We start from the raw sequence: 5057 nt of genomic DNA on the forward strand, positions 1-5057 counted from the left end.
ATTTTTTTATAACTGTAAACTTAAAAACACTGAAGTTCGACAGTCCTATACCTGAAATATGTATCAAACAAATATGTATAAAAAAAAAACAGATTATTTGTGTTAAGGTAAACATGTTAAAGCATTTCTTCTTATTTAAAAAATACTTTATTTTGTTTTCTTTCTTTCTCTCTCTCTCTCCATGTACCAAAGTGGTGCTTTGACTTCTCTCTCTCTCATATGAAATTAATAAAAATTAATCTAAAAAATAGCGATTAAAAAGATGCCTGGGCAGAGCACAAGCTTTGACATGCATATGGCCTAGGTTCTAGCCCTGACACCAAGTGGGAGTGCCAATGACACCAGAGAGAGCTCTGGTGCTCTAGGGCCTCTCACTCTTTTATCCGAATGATAAAATACTCTGCTACTGATGTAATCAAGGTTGTACTAGGCCTCAGCTCTGGAAAAAAAAAGGTAGAAAAACTGTTAGGTAGTAATTTATAACATAAGGTAGCTGAGAAATTGAATTACTTATGCACAATAATTCAGAGCCAGAAGGCCCTCCCCTCTCAATTTTTCTCTGTCTTATCCAACAGTGACTAAAATAGAAAAAATGGCCTCCAGGAGCAGTGGACTCATGGTGCAGGCACCACACCCCAGTGATAATCTTGGAGGCCAAAAATAAAAATAAAAATGTGACTCAGTTTCCTTTTAGCAAGTGGAGGTCATCAACCTGAAGTGTCCCCCAAGATGGCTGGCTGACAATGAAAAGACTCTTAGGAACTGCAAAATACGAGCTGAGGTAGATTCTATGAAAAGACAACAATATGTTGCTTTTGTCTTTCAAAAGTACCAGATAATTTCCACCATAGAGTAGTGAGCCTTAGCTATGTGTTTAACGCACATGTTATTAATAAGATTCATAGATAAAATTCAAGAAAAGGGAAGGAGGAAAGAACACAACACTTTTTTTAAAACCTCACTTTGTTTTTATTTTATTATCTTTTATTTATTTGTGATTAGTAAATAAGTTAGTAGTTTACATAATTTTAAAATTACAGGGTATAGGTCTATACCACACCCATCACCAAAGCTCTGTGCCCCTACCCTCCCAATGATAACCACCATACCTCTCACAAAGTCTTAGAAACAGCATGCTTACTTCTGTTTTTTTTTTTAAGTTCATGTGTTTCACTTCTCTAGATTCTACATACATTTATTCTACATGAAATCATCAGGTAGTTTCTTTCATCTCTTCTTATATTGTAATCAAATCATAATCATCTCCAGTTCCATCCATTTTGCCCCAAAGAACACAGCATCATCTTTTTTTTACTGCATAGTAGTATTCCATGAAGTATATGTTCCATAACTTCTTTATTCTGTCTAAAATACTATTTTATTTTTTTAGATTGTGATGGTGTTCAGTATGTTCAGGAAGCAGCATACCAATGTTCATCTTTATAGTTCAATATGGTTCTTACTTCTTGTCAAGAAAAGGGCATTGAATCTCACAACTATGTATGAATTCTCTGGGCTTCTCTTTTCTTGAGTTTAGAATTAATTTTATGCCCTTCAACCCCCATTTTCTACCCAAAAAGTCCTTTGTTGTTCTTCTTGGCTATACCCAGTATAGAGTAGTCCCTATGAATACATGAATACATCAGCAGAACAAGGAAATGGGAGAGAGGGATGGGTAGGGTACTTGCAGAGTGGTAGAAGTCTGTAAACATGGGTGGAGAGGAGGGAAAGGAGAATCAAAATACTTAACAGAAGTCACAAGTAAGTCAAGACAGAGATCTAACACAGCATAGTTCCACAGGAATGTCCTCCCTGATTCAACACAAATGACTATTACTCTTGGTAAGTATTGCTGTTGATAAATGTCAATATTGCTCTTCCGTGTTTGGTGGGATACTTGTTACTACTTGAAGAAATTTTCTTTTCACACATCTTCAAATAGCCACACAGATGAAGATCTGTCTGAGTCCAAAGTGTAGACTGCATAGAGAGGGATACAGTGGCATCAAAAGCCTTTCTTGTCTGAATGGAAATGACACATCGTCACTGGTGTGATTCTGTGATATAGTGTAGGATTTGGGTTAGCAGGGCAGATAGATTCTGTAGTTGGCCTGAGTTCAAAAACTTACTCTACCATCTTGTGTTCTTCACTGTTACTGTTTAGTTCTTCTTCTCTCTCTCTGTCTCTCTCTTTTTTTTTCTTCTCCTGAAAGGATAGGGTATAACTATGACATAGTATTCATCAGAATACTAAGTGAGATAGAGGTAGACATCTGCTAGCAGAGATATGGCTACTTTCCCCTCTATAAGTACAGGAAATCAGAGAAGACTTGAATATTATTATTATTTTAATTAATTTATTTTTTATTTTACAAAACTCCATGTCAACAGGGGTTTAAACCCACACCATTCCTACCACCAGAGTTCTGAATCTTTAGTTTCCCCACTGCAATCCACCACAGTTCTCCTAAAGTTGTAGACATGGGCTAACCATCATCTCCACAATTATCTGTCCACATTTATACATAATTGCCACCTTTTACTCCTGGTTCGATCCTCCCTTCCCCTCCAAGCCACTCATGACAACATAACTACCTCCATATGTCCCTCTACTTTTTCTTCTCTTTCTCTGGGTGCTTCTGGAGCTGGAGTTCAGAGCCCTCCTACCTTCATCTTATCACGAGATTATTATTATTATTTGTTCTTGTTTTTGTTTGATGCCCACTCAGCTCTGGTTATTGGTGGTGGCAGGTGCCAAGGAAGGTTGAATTTGGGGCTTCTCATATGCCAGTCCTCTGTGCAAACACTGCACTGTTTACCTATAAAACTTCCCTTTAAAATTATCTATTTATGTGTCGGGCAGTGGTGCACCTGGTAGAGTGCACATTACGATGTGCAAGGACCCCAGTTTGAGTCCCCAGTCCCTACCTGCAGGGGGAAAGCTTCACAGGTGGTGAAGCAGGGCTGCAGGTGTCTCTCTACTTCTCTATCTTCCCCTTCCCATCTCCATTTCTGATTATCTCTATCCAATAATAAAGATAAGAAAATAAATGAAATTATCTATTTATTAGTCTAGTCATTAAGAAGAGGAAGGGAGAGAGAGAGAGAGGAAACCAGAGTATCACTTGGACACGTGTGGTGATGGAGACTGGTGCTCTGCCCCCCCTGCACATCATACCCATGACCAGCAACTTTTCTTTTATACTTTCTGGCTTGGTAAACCTAAAAAGGGAGAACTACTAGGATGACATATAGAGAGTGGATATTTTTTTCATTAATATTGAGTTGTGTCTAAATAAGTGCATGAGGACTGGAAGTATGACATGACTCTGTCAGACTTTCCAGTTTTGAGATTTGGGGCAGTTAACTTGATCTTTCCATGTCTTCAGTTTCCAAATCTACAAAAGTTTGTTTCCTCTCTCTAGTGAGGTGAGTGAGACTTGGGAATTGATTACTGTAGTGCCTCGTATACAGTAAGCACTCAATAAAGATTCTGAACCAGTCCTCTGAGGCTTGTGTTAGGGCTGGAAAGACCTGCCAACAGTGGTCTCATATGAACTCTGTGCCGTTTTCTTATGGAAATATGTCTCCCTTTAGAAGCAGTGTGCTTTTGATTTCTAGAAAAGCCAGAGCATGATAAGATCTCTCCTACAGTTTCTTGGAGAGGGAATCCAGTGAACAATCAGGTACATGATACTCCTTTCAAGGTAAGCTGAATGAAGTTGGGAAGCAGAGTCAACTTTTGTAGCAGGCTGCTCTCTGGATGTTGAATTAGCATAAGAAACAGAATAGGACAAAATGTACTTGGGCCAAACAGCATTTGATACTTGCTCTGATAAAAGGTAGGAGGCTCTTTTCCCCCTCTGCTAATTACCCACCATTCTGCTGTTCCACCAACACCCCCATCTCTGCTTTCCAATGTTCCTTTCCATTCCTGACATGAAGATGGAGTGGGTAGCGGTGCTGCTGGCAGATGAAACCAAAAGCTGCAAGTGGTTCTGATGGAGACCCATTGTTATTTCCCTATTAAACACACACGACAGTTACATGTTGTAGCAGTTCAGGTAGCTTCTGTAGTCTGTGTGCTTACTTTGTCATGGGCACAACCCAGATTTGAGCCCAGTCCCCACTGCACTGAGGGAAGTTTTGGTACTGTTGAAGGACAGCACAGGGATAGCAAAACACCCTGGAGGACACATACTGTTTTCGCTGTGTTTGCACATGTGGAATTGGGGCACAAGGATATTGCTTGAGCACATGGAAAGTGCAAACAAGCTCAAAAAGATGTACACTGTGGAAGGGAGGAGTTTGGGGCAAGGTACACACACCTGGTGTTTCCAACTGGCCAGTAGGAGACTGGCCCAGGTGTGACATGTATAAAGTTTAAGAGGAGAAGATGTGCACACAGGGGTCTTCTGAGAACTTCTCTAGGTCCCTTGGGAACCTGTCCCAGAGTTTTTTCTTCTCTCTAGTTTCATTTCAGCCTGAACCCTACCTCATAACTTAACAAAGGAAGATTTAGGAATTGCATCCTATCATGTGTGTTCTGTTGTGACTTTTTCAAGAGAATTTTGCATAAGACCCACAGAAGGGAACTAACTCCCTAGATCTCTTACACGGTTGTATTTTTCTCTCTGTCACCCTATCTCTATTTCTGCCTATCTGAAAAAGTCAACCTGGAGTGGTGAATCACCAGTGATGACAAAAGAATTTCCCCCCTCTTAAATCTGTATGAATTAGATGCCCACTTTCTGCTTTAGAGTTGTTGAGACCCAGAGAGAGTTTGATGGCAGACTCACCTGAAGGGTGAGTTTATCTCTCCTGAATCTTTCATTTGAGAATTTCTAGGCTATAGAATATATGATGCATTTGAAGGCCCTGCATGATTTGTGAGAGCTAGTCCTGGCACAGAAGGGTTGTGGCTTGCCAAAATCTAATTAACATTTTCACTGATTTAACACATCACATTTAACATATCACTGGCTCAGAGATCATATAGGTGATGAATCACAGTGGCAAATAGCACCTGTAAACTCTTAGTGGGATAACAGATGACA

The sequence above is a fragment of the Erinaceus europaeus genome, chromosome 14 (assembly GCF_950295315.1).
Source record: "Erinaceus europaeus chromosome 14, mEriEur2.1, whole genome shotgun sequence".
NCBI classification, from domain to species: domain Eukaryota; kingdom Metazoa; phylum Chordata; class Mammalia; order Eulipotyphla; family Erinaceidae; genus Erinaceus; species Erinaceus europaeus.